General features: G+C 57.2%; 1 pseudogene; it reads left to right on the top strand.

The window, feature by feature from the left end:
- The first annotated feature begins 11,699 nt into the window (after positions 1-11,699).
- LOC138640098 (5.8S ribosomal RNA) lies at positions 11,700-11,844 on the top strand (annotated as a pseudogene).
- Positions 11,845-12,143: the final 299 nt, after the last annotated feature.

The raw sequence follows: 12,143 nt of genomic DNA, 5'->3' as shown, positions 1-12,143 counted from the left end.
ATACCCTTCTCAGATGTGTGGATATATATTTGGTTACCCTGTGGCACACGGGGCATGTAAGTGGTGTCCGTGGGTGCCTGCGGGGGAGACACAAGCAATAAAACCGGTCACCTTGCCAGCAAGTGTACAACTCCACTACAAGGTACATTCATGTGTCTCTACGTGGCCGACAAATGTCTTCTACTCACCGCTCCATTGCGAAGGGTTTCCCGCAGTCAAACAGAGCGTCTCGTAATAGTTTATTAAAGTGCCGTGTTTCTCTGTGTCTTGAACTGTGGCAAATGATTTTCCTCCGCGCGAGTCAGCCACGCAGGTGAAAGACGCCAGCTGAGGTGATTGAAATTAACCGGATGTGTTTTGCCGTACTCTGATATAGGTCACCACGGGGGTTGAGTCAGCCCAGGGGGTGGCACCTCCACGGTCGCTAAACATCCGTAGGGTTGATGATATATCCCTCACCTGATCCACCTGCTGTAATCACCTATACGGCATCACGGGGGATGACTCAGCCCCAGGGGTGGCACCTGACCGGATCCACCTGCCATAATCGCCTATACGGCATCACGGGGGATGACTCAGCCCCAGGGGTTGGCACCTACACGGCTGTCGATCAGTCATATCTGTAACGGATTGGGTACTAACTGGATCCATCGATCCCAGTCAAAGCACGGTGGCTCACTTGTTAGCGCTGCGGCCTTGCCGAGCTGGCGTCTCGGGTTCGAATCCTGTTGTGTCATACATTCAGAAAGGGAAAAATCTCAGGTGTTATGTCAAGGACACTTCCTTAGACATTTTTAGAAAAATTTTGAGACAATCCCGATTTTGTAAAAAAAAAAAAATCTCACATTTTCCCTACTTCAACCTCATGGGTCGTCAATATGTTGTAAAGTACCCCAAGATAGAGACCCAAGTGTGGGTAAAGTGTCTGGTTCATGGGCACAAAGTTGAATTTTCAGTGAAAATTTGTCGGAAATCCGCTGTGGACATTGGCTGGGCGCGTGACCCGAATGAGAGAGGCGAATCTGGGTGACCCGAGCTTGGCAGGACCCTTCCCACGGGGGTCCTGGTTCTCTGGAGGTAATCACTGTCAGAAGGGCACATCTTGAGTCCTCACCCAGGTGAGGGCTCTCGGAAGGCGGACGCCCTTCTGTCTTTGTCCCCCCAGAGCAGGCTCGGTGTTTATCGGAAGTCTTCTGCGGACGTTGGCTGGGCGCGTGACCCGAGTGAGAGAGGCGAATCTGGGCGACCCGAGCTTGGCAGGACCCTTCCCACGGGGGTCCTGGTTCTCTGGAGGTAATCACTGTCAGAAGGGCACATCTTGAGTCCTCACCCAGGTGAGGGCTCTCGGAAGGCGGACGCCCTTCTGTCTTTGTCCCCCCAGAGCAGGCTCGGTGTTTATCGGAAGTCTTCTGCGGACGTTGGCTGGGCGCGTGACCCGAGTGAGAGAGGCGAATCTGGGCGACCCGAGCTTGGCAGGACCCTTCCCACGGGGGTCCTGGTTCTCTGGAGGTAATCACTGTCAGAAGGGCACATCTTGAGTCCTCACCCAGGTGAGGGCTCTCGGAAGGCGGACGCCCTTCTGTCTTTGTCCCCCCAGAGCAGGCTCGGTGTTTATCGGAAGTCTTCTGCGGACGTTGGCTGGGCGCGTGACCCGAGTGAGAGAGGCGAATCTGGGTGACCCGAGCTTGGCAGGACCCTTCCCACGGGGGGTCCTGGTTCTCTGGAGGTAATCACTGTCAGAAGGGCACATCTTGGGTCCTCACCCAGGTGAGGGCTCTCGGAAGGCGGACGCCCTTCTGTCTTTGTCCCCCCAGAGCAGGCTCGGTGTTTATCGGAAGTCTTCTGCGGACGTTGGCTGGGCGAGTGACCCGAGTGAGAGAGGCGAATCTGGGCGACCCGAGCTTGGCAGGACCCTTCCCACGGGGGTCCTGGTTCTCTGGAGGTAATCACTGTCAGAAGGGCACATCTTGAGTCCTCACCCAGGTGAGGGCTCTTGGAAGGCGGACGCCCTTCTGTCTTTGTCCCCCCAGAGCAGGCTCGGTGTTTATCGGAAGTCTTCTGCGGACGTTGGCTGGGCGCGTGACCCGAGTGAGAGAGGTGAATCTGGGCGACCCGAGCTTGGCAGGACCCTTCCCACGGGGGTCCTGGTTCTCTGGAGGTAATCACTGTCAGAAGGGCACATCTTGAGTCCTCACCCAGGTGAGGGCTCTCGGAAGGCGGACGCCCTTCTGTCTTTGTCCCCCCAGAGCAGGCTCGGTGTTTATCGGAAGTCTTCTGCGGACGTTGGCTGGGCGCGTGACCCGAGTGAGAGAGGCGAATCTGGGCGACCCGAGCTTGGCAGGACCCTTCCCACGGGGGTCCTGGTTCTCTGGAGGTAATCACTGTCAGAAGGGCACATCTTGAGTCCTCACCCAGGTGAGGGCTCTTGGAAGGCGGACGCCCTTCTGTCTTTGTCCCCCCAGAGCAGGCTCGGTGTTTATCGGAAGTCTTCTGCGGACGTTGGCTGGGCGCGTGACCCGAGTGAGAGAGGCGAATCTGGGCGACCCGAGCTTGGCAGGACCCTTCCCACGGGGGTCCTGGTTCTCTGGAGGTAATCACTGTCAGAAGGGCACATCTTGAGTCCTCACCCAGGTGAGGGCTCTCGGAAGGCGGACGCCCTTCTGTCTTTGTCCCCCCAGAGCAGGCTCGGTGTTTATCGGAAGTCTTCTGCGGACGTTGGCTGGGCGCGTGACCCGAGTGAGAGAGGCGAATCTGGGCGACCCGAGCTTGGCAGGACCCTTCCGACGGGGGTCCTGGTTCTCTGGAGGTAATCACTGTCAGAAGGGCACATCTTGAGTCCTCACCCAGGTGAGGGCTCTCGGAAGGCGGACGCCCTTCTGTCTTTGTCCCCCCAGAGCAGGCTCGGTGTTTATCGGAAGTCTTCTGCGGACGTTGGCTGGGCGCGTGACCCGAGTGAGAGAGGCGAATCTGGGCGACCCGAGCTTGGCAGGACCCTTCCGACGGGGGTCCTGGTTCTCTGGAGGTAATCACTGTCAGAAGGGCACATCTTGAGTCCTCACCCAGGTGAGGGCTCTCGGAAGGCGGACGCCCTTCTGTCTTTGTCCCCCCAGAGCAGGCTCGGTGTTTATCGGAAGTCTTCTGCGGACGTTGGCTGGGCGCGTGACCCGAGTGAGAGAGGCGAATCTGGGTGACCCGAGCTTGGCAGGACCCTTCCCACGGGGGGTCCTGGTTCTCTGGAGGTAATCACTGTCAGAAGGGCACATCTTGGGTCCTCACCCAGGTGAGGGCTCTTGGAAGGCGGACGCCCTTCTGTCTTTGTCCCCCCAGAGCAGGCTCGGTGTTTATCGGAAGTCTTCTGCGGACGTTGGCTGGGCGCGTGACCCGAGTGAGAGAGGCGAATCTGGGCGACCCGAGCTTGGCAGGACCCTTCCCACGGGGGTCCTGGTTCTCTGGAGGTAATCACTGTCAGAAGGGCACATCTTGGGCCATCACCCAGGTGAGGGCTCTTGGAAGGCGGACGCCCTTCTGTCTTTGTCCCCCCAGAGCAGGCTCGGTGTTTATCGGAAGTCTTCTGCGGACGTTGGCTGGGCGCGTGACCCGAGTGAGAGAGGCGAATCTGGGCGACCCGAGCTTGGCAGGACCCTTCCGACGGGGGTCCTGGTTCTCTGGAGGTAATCACTGTCAGAAGGGCACATCTTGGGTCCTCACCCAGGTGAGGGCTCTCGGAAGGCGGACGCCCTTCTGTCTTTGTCCCCCCAGAGCAGGCTCGGTGTTTATCGGAAGTCTTCTGCGGACGTTGGCTGGGCGCGTGACCCGAGTGAGAGAGGCGAATCTGGGTGACCCGAGCTTGGCAGGACCCTTCCCACGGGGGGTCCTGGTTCTCTGGAGGTAATCACTGTCAGAAGGGCACATCTTGGGCCCTCACCCAGGTGAGGGCTCTTGGAAGGCGGACGCCCTTCTGTCTTTGTCCCCCCAGAGCAGGCTCGGTGTTTCTCTGTAGGATGTCCCCACCGGTTTGGTTTTTGTGTTCCGAGATGTATCCTTGCAGCTTGGCCGAAAACAAACATTTGCCGTTTTCGGTGGCGACAGCCATGACCGCGGCGAAGCACTTTGGGCGCGGCCGGGATGCGCACACCCTGCTCACCACGTTTCAGTCGCTGGCTGAGTGGACTCCGTAGGGGGGCTTAATAGTCGGCCCTGTGGAAGTCGGAGGGGGGCTTAATAGTCGGCCCTGCGGAAGTCGGTGGAGGGCTTAATAGTCGGCCCTGCGGAAGACGGAGGGGGCTTAATAGTCGGCCTGTGGAGGTTGTCTGTGGGCTTAATAGTCACCCTGAGTACGCCATAGCGACTCTCCAAGGTGGGGGCACAGTGTGCGTTCCATGGGCGGAAAGTTTAATTTTGAGCGAAAAACCGTATTTTCGCACTGTAAAAAATGTCAGACTTCCAGGCGGGGGAAAACCGCAGGAGGCGTACCGAGGAGAAATATTTTGAAAAAAATCACGATTTTGTGAAAATTGACACGTTTCCCCTACTTCCACGCCAGGGGGGCGTCAATATGTTGTGAGGTACCCCAGGACAGTCGCCCAAATGTGGGTGAAGTTTGCGAGTCATGGGCGCAAAGTCGAATTTTGGGTGAAAAACCGCGTTTTCATACTCTAAAAATTTCAGACAAGTGTCAGACTTCCAGGCAGGGAGAAACCGCAGGAGGCGTACCGAGGAGGCTTCCAGGAGCCTGGGGAAGATTTTCCAAAAGTGTCCTTGACACTTAGAAATATTTTCAGAAAATCACGATTTTGTGAAAATTGACACGTTTCCCCTACTTCCACGCCAGGGGGGCGTCAATATGTTGTGAGGTACCCCAGGACAGTCGCCTAAATGTGGGTGAAGTTTGCGAGTCACGGGCGCAAAGTCGAATTTTGGGTGAAAAACCGCGTTTTCATACTCTAAAAATTTCAGACAAGTGTCAGACTTCCAGGCAGGGAGAAACCGCAGGAGGCGTACCGAGGAGGCTTCCAGGAGCCTGGGGAAGATTTTCCAAAAGTGTCCTTGACACTTAGAAATATTTTCAGAAAATCACGATTTTGTGAAAATTGACACGTTTCCCCTACTTCCACGCCAGGGGGGCGTCAATATGTTGTGAGGTACCCCAGGACAGTCGCCCAAATGTGGGTGAAGTTTGCGGGTCATGGGCGCAAAGTCGAATTTTGGGTGAAAAACCGCGTTTTCATACTCTAAAAATTTCAGACAAGTGTCAGACTTCCAGGCAGGGAGAAACCGCAGGAGGCGTACCGAGGAGGCTTCCAGGAGCCTGGGGAAGATTATCCAAAAGTGTCCTTGACACTTAGAAATATTTTGAAAAAATCACGATTTTGTGAAAATTGACACGTTTCCCCTACTTCCACGCCAGGGGGGCGTCAATATGTTGTGAGGTACCCCAGGACAGTCGCCCAAATGTGGGTGAAGTTTGCGAGTCATGGGCGCAAAGTCGAATTTTGGGTGAAAAACCGCGTTTTCATACTCTAAAAATTTCAGACAAGTGTCAGACTTCCAGGCAGGGAGAAACCGCAGGAGGCGTACCGAGGAGGCTTCCAGGAGCCTGGGGAAGATTTTCCAAAAGTGTCCTTGACACTTAGAAATATTTTCAGAAAATCACGATTTTGTGAAAATTGACACGTTTCCCCTACTTCCACGCCAGGGGGGCGTCAATATGTTGTGAGGTACCCCAGGACAGTCGCCTAAATGTGGGTGAAGTTTGCGAGTCACGGGCGCAAAGTCGAATTTTGGGTGAAAAACCGCGTTTTCATGCGCTAAAAATTTCAGACAAGTGTCAGACTTCCAGGCAGGGGGAAACCGCAGGAGGCGTACCGAGGAGGCTTCCAGGAGCCTGGGGAAGATTATCCAAAAGTGTCCTTGACACTTAGAAATATTTTGAAAAAATCACGATTTTGTGAAAATTGACACGTTTCCCCTACTTCCACGCCAGGGGGGCGTCAATATGTTGTGAGGTACCCCAGGACAGTCGCCCAAATGTGGGTGAAGTTTGCGAGTCATGGGCGCAAAGTCGAATTTTGGGTGAAAAACCGCGTTTTCATACTCTAAAAATTTCAGACAAGTGTCAGACTTCCAGGCAGGGAGAAACCGCAGGAGGCGTACCGAGGAGGCTTCCAGGAGCCTGGGGAAGATTTTCCAAAAGTGTCCTTGACACTTAGAAATATTTTCAGAAAATCACGATTTTGTGAAAATTGACACGTTTCCCCTACTTCCACGCCAGGGGGGCGTCAATATGTTGTGAGGTACCCCAGGACAGTCGCCTAAATGTGGGTGAAGTTTGCGAGTCACGGGCGCAAAGTCGAATTTTGGGTGAAAAACCGCGTTTTCATGCGCTAAAAATTTCAGACAAGTGTCAGACTTCCAGGCAGGGGGAAACCGCAGGAGGCGTACCGAGGAGGCTTCCAGGAGCCTGGGGAAGATTATCCAAAAGTGTCCTTGACACTTAGAAATATTTTGAAAAAATCACGATTTTGTGAAAATTGACACGTTTCCCCTACTTCCACGCCAGGGGGGCGTCAATATGTTGTGAGGTACCCCAGGACAGTCGCCCAAATGTGGGTGAAGTTTGCGAGTCATGGGCGCAAAGTCGAATTTTGGGTGAAAAACCGCGTTTTCATACTCTAAAAATTTCAGACAAGTGTCAGACTTCCAGGCAGGGAGAAACCGCAGGAGGCGTACCGAGGAGGCTTCCAGGAGCCTGGGGAAGATTTTCCAAAAGTGTCCTTGACACTTAGAAATATTTTCAGAAAATCACGATTTTGTGAAAATTGACACGTTTCCCCTACTTCCACGCCAGGGGGGCGTCAATATGTTGTGAGGTACCCCAGGACAGTCGCCTAAATGTGGGTGAAGTTTGCGAGTCACGGGCGCAAAGTCGAATTTTGGGTGAAAAACCGCGTTTTCATGCGCTAAAAATTTCAGACAAGTGTCAGACTTCCAGGCAGGGGGAAACCGCAGGAGGCGTACCGAGGAGGCTTCCAGGAGCCTGGGGAAGATTATCCAAAAGTGTCCTTGACACTTAGAAATATTTTCAGAAAATCACGATTTTGTGAAAATTGACACGTTTCCCCTACTTCCACGCCAGGGGGGCGTCAATATGTTGTGAGGTACCCCAGGACAGTCGCCCAAATGTGGGTGAAGTTTGCGAGTCACGGGCGCAAAGTCGAATTTTGGGTGAAAAACCGCGTTTTCATGCGCTAAAAATTTCAGACAAGTGTCAGACTTCCAGGCAGGGGGAAACCGCAGGAGGCGTACCGAGGAGGCTTCCAGGAGCCTGGGGAAGATTATCCAAAAGTGTCCTTGACACTTAGAAATATTTTGAAAAAATCACGATTTTGTGAAAATTGACACGTTTCCCCTACTTCCACGCCAGGGGGGCGTCAATATGTTGTGAGGTACCCCAGGACAGTCGCCCAAATGTGGGTGAAGTTTGCGAGTCATGGGCGCAAAGTCGAATTTTGGGTGAAAAACCGCGTTTTCATACTCTAAAAATTTCAGACAAGTGTCAGACTTCCAGGCAGGGAGAAACCGCAGGAGGCGTACCGAGGAGGCTTCCAGGAGCCTGGGGAAGATTTTCCAAAAGTGTCCTTGACACTTAGAAATATTTTCAGAAAATCACGATTTTGTGAAAATTGACACGTTTCCCCTACTTCCACGCCAGGGGGGCGTCAATATGTTGTGAGGTACCCCAGGACAGTCGCCTAAATGTGGGTGAAGTTTGCGAGTCACGGGCGCAAAGTCGAATTTTGGGTGAAAAACCGCGTTTTCATGCGCTAAAAATTTCAGACAAGTGTCAGACTTCCAGGCAGGGAGAAACCGCAGGAGGCGTACCGAGGAGGCTTCCAGGAGCCTGGGGAAGATTATCCAAAAGTGTCCTTGACACTTAGAAATATTTTGAAAAAATCACGATTTTGTGAAAATTGACACGTTTCCCCTACTTCCACGCCAGGGGGGCGTCAATATGTTGTGAGGTACCCCAGGACAGTCGCCCAAATGTGGGTGAAGTTTGCGAGTCATGGGCGCAAAGTCGAATTTTGGGTGAAAAACCGCATTTTCATACTCTAAAAATTTCAGACAAGTGTCAGACTTCCAGGCAGGGAGAAACCGCAGTAGGCGTACCGAGGAGGCTTCCAGGAGCCTGGGGAAGATTTTCCAAAAGTGTCCTTGACACTTAGAAATATTTTGAGAAATTTCCGATTTTGTGAAAAATGACCCCTTTCCCCTACTTCCACCCTAAAGGGGCGTCAATATGTTGTAAAGCACCCCGAGACAGAGACCTAAGCGTGGGCAAAGTTTGGGTCTGATGGGTGGAACACTGAAAAAAACGCGATTTTCCACTTAGAACAAACATAGAACTTTCAGACTTCCAGGCGGGGGGAAAGCTCTGAAGCTGTACCGAGGACACTTCCATGGCCACCGGATCGATTTTCAAGAACGAGTCCTTGGGACTTTGAAATTTTTCGGCGATGCGTTTTTGGCTTCCGGGAGCCGCAGAACGTTGGGAAATTCGTTCCGCTCGCCGGCTCCAGGTGTTTCGGGCTAGTCCAGGCCCCAGCTACGCCGCCTGGCCGCCAAATTTCGCAAAATCGAAAAAAAAAAAAATAGAACCGGAATGAGGAATTTCTGGCCGCCGGATCCGCCGCACAGCTCCAGGAAGTCGGACACTTTTCGGCTTCGCTCCCTTAAAGTGTGGGTCGGTGTTTCGCCATGCAAATACCCACTTTTGCACACCAGCTGCAGGATATAGGAGAGAGGGGTACCTCTCGGGCCCGACTGATTTCCGATGTTTTCGTGGTTCCTCAAGTCGGGTAGGCGGTTTGGCGAGTGCCCCCCTGTTTGCATGGAAGTCCGCCCTCGCGTCGACACCAGGCTTCCGCGGCTCCAGGGGGACTCTTGCCGGTCGTCTGCCCCAAGTCAGAGACGCGTTTCCCGGGTCGCCTGAGCCTGAACGGACCCTCCCCAAGCGTGTTCTGGTTCTCCGAGGGTGACGGATGTCAGAAGGGAGGCAGATCTGGAGTCTTCGTCCCGAGGAGGGCTCCAGGAGGGCGGATTGCACCCCCTGACTCGGTCCCCTCAGAGCAGGCTTGGCGTTTCTCTGTGTCGGATGTCTCCCGCTTCCACGCCACCGGGGAGACCTATGAGAGAATCGCACTGTGACCCGGATTCCGTCTCGAGGGCGCCCGTAGCGTGTCGGAGAGGGACCTCCAGGACTATCGGGCATGTTTCTTCCCCGTCTCCCCGAGGGGAAGGATGGCAGCGGGTGGGGTTTCTCACCCATGCCCCCCACCGGCTCTTCCTCCGATCGATTTGGCTCAGCGCTCCCGGGTGGGGAGGTGGTGCCGCTCGCTCGGCCCGGGCTTTGGAGCCCGCGTCGGTCTAAGGCGGGCGGTCTCCTTCCTCTTTTACCCCCCCGGGATTCAGGCACGCATCCTTGGGCGTGCACGCCGGCAGTCGCCTCCCGTTCGCAGGACGGTGGCTGCCGTGCAGAGGGGGAGTTTGACCCGAACTGTGGTACGGCAGGGGTCCGACGACCCGCGCGGGCGAATGGCGGGGCGCCCACCCACCTCGGCGTGGGGGCCCGTCGTCCGAATCGCTCCCCGCGCGGGGTAGCACAACGATCTTCTCCGAGGGCGGCCCTTTGACTTCCAGATGCGCAGCTCGCCCGCGGAGGCCCGTGCCGACCCCCACCCAGCGTCCGATGGGCGGCCTCCGCGGTGGGCATCGGCGAGAGCGGCGGCGGTGGGTGGCGCTTCCACGCCACCGCCGAGCTCCGCGTTCTCCAGTCTTTTCCCGAGCCCCTACGATAGTGGGGGGATGACAGACGCGTGGGGAGGCAGGCGGAGTGGGTTCTCACCGCGTGGTGTGCCCGGCCGAACGCCTTCCCCGCTCGTCCGACGTCCTCCGAGGCGGCTCGGAAGGGAGCGCGAGAGGGAGAGAGCGAGAGAGAGAGAGAGAGACCAAGCGGACGCCCCAGAGCGAGAAGGGAGGATGGAAAAGGGAGAGACGAGTGGGGCAAAAAGAGTTTTGGCGAAGGGGAGTACCCGGCGAACTGCCGCCCCGGGCTTCTTCTGTTCTCAACAGCGGAGGCACGGCTTTGGGGGGGAGACGCCGCTCGGTTGGGGCTCCTTTGAGGTTACGGGCAAGAGCCCGGGACGAGGGACTACGCCATAGGGCGACGCCGACACGGCCAGGCCAACTGCGCCCCCCGTGCGACCTCCGCGTCGCTGGCGGGCTCTGCGCCTGAGCCGCGGTGGACCCCGACGGCCAGCCCCCCTCTCCCACTCCTCGCGCCCGTCCGCCGGTGGGTCGAGGACCCCCCGCGGCGGAGGCAGGTCTAAGCCAGACGGAGGCCCCGCATAGGCCCCCCACCGCCCTGGCCCCTCTCCCCAGCAGCGACTCTGTGTGTCGCCCCGGGAGCGGTGGGTCACGAGGCAGGGTGGCCGTGGCGTCCTCCGAAGGCCAGTCACCTACGGCCCTCCCCGTGCAAGGGGTGGTTTTTACAACAGATGCCCTCCGATCGGGAGGCCGGGTCTAAGCCAGATGGTGGCGCCGCATAGGCCCCCCACCGCCCTGGCCCCTCTCCCCAGCAGCGACTCTGTGTGTCGCCCCGGGAGCGGTGGGTCACGAGGCAGGGGAGCCGTGGTGTCCTCCGGAGGCCAGTCACCTCGCCCTCTCCGTGCAAGGTGGGTTTTTTTCCAGACACCCTCCGCATCGGCCGCCTCGCACCGTACAGCGTGCACGATCTCCCCAGTGGCACTGCACTCGCCGTTCAGGCTCCTGTTTTCCTCCGGAAGGTGACGCCCCGGGATGCCCGCCTGCCGGCACGGACGACGAGGAGGATTTCCCTTCCTCTGGGTGCCCTTCCCGCTGCGGGGCTTCCTATCCTGGCCTCTCTCCCTCGATTGATTAAGTCCCTGGCCTTTGTACACACTGCCCGTCGCTACTACCGATTGGATGGTTTAGTGAGGTCCTTGGATCGGCCCCGCCGGGTTCGGCCAAGACCCATGGTGGAGAGCCGAGAAGACGATCGAACTTGACTATCTAGAGACAGTAAAAGTCGTAACAAGGTTTCCCTAGATGAACCTGTGGAAGGATCTTTAATGGGCGAGTGAAAAATACCGATGAGGTGCAGATCAGGAGGCCAGCCGCCCGCCAAATCCCCGAAGGGTACCGAACGTGATGGGGGCGGTGGTAGGTCTCTTTCTGCTTCGCCAGGGCGCTCCGCAGGGTGGGGACGTGAGGGCACGTGAGGACAGCGGGCGGGCGACGTCGGGAGGGTGCGGGGAGCCCCTCTCGCTCCGTCGCCCAGGAAAAAGACGCCCGGCCTCGCGCCGACGATTGTTGCCCTGCCGCTGCCTGCCGAGGAAAAATAAGAAGCCCCCCGCGTACGCGAAAGGCCGTCCCGGGTACCATTCTCCTGTGCGCTCACACACCCCTCCCCGGGGTATGTGGGTCTGGGCGGTAGGTTGAGAAGCCTCGAGCCCTCCTTTGTTCTCCTCCCCGCTGGAGGGACGGACGGGGAGGCCGAGCGCCCGGACAACAGGGCCGAGATTTGAAAACAACCCTCCAAAGCATCCCAGTCTTTTGCGGCCGGCTGACACGAGAGTGAAAAGGGGGGCGCCTCCGAGTGTCCCCAAACCAGAAAGCGCGACTCTTAACGGTGGATCACTCGGCGCGCGCGTCGAAGAACGCAGCTAGCTGCGAGAATTAAGTGTGAATTGCAGGACACATCGACACTTCGAACGCACCTTGCGGCCCCGGGGTGCTCCCGGGGCTATGCCTGTCTGAGGGTTGCCCCTCCATCTATCGCCTCCATGGCGCAGCTGGGGTCCCCTCGCAAGGGTGACAACGAGGGAGGCCTGAGGCTCCGTGCCCTGATGGTCTCTTCTCCTTTATCCCTTACGTCCCCCCAAGGCCAGACTCACCTGCCCTGGGCCCACCTGATGGGGTTTACCATCGTCACTCCCCCCGTTGCGACGTGAAACCCTGTGGCGCAATGAAGGTGAAGGCCGGGGCGCTCCGGCCGAGGTGGGATCCCGCCGCCCGCTCCGGGGGGTTGACACGGCGGGTGCACCATCGGCCCGCCTCTGTCG

The sequence above is a fragment of the Ranitomeya imitator genome, chromosome 5 (genome assembly GCF_032444005.1).
Source record: "Ranitomeya imitator isolate aRanImi1 chromosome 5, aRanImi1.pri, whole genome shotgun sequence".
Classification (NCBI taxonomy): Eukaryota; Metazoa; Chordata; class Amphibia; order Anura; family Dendrobatidae; genus Ranitomeya; species Ranitomeya imitator.
The sequence above is the reverse complement of the archived record's forward strand: the minus strand, read 5'-3'. Positions and strand labels throughout refer to the sequence as shown.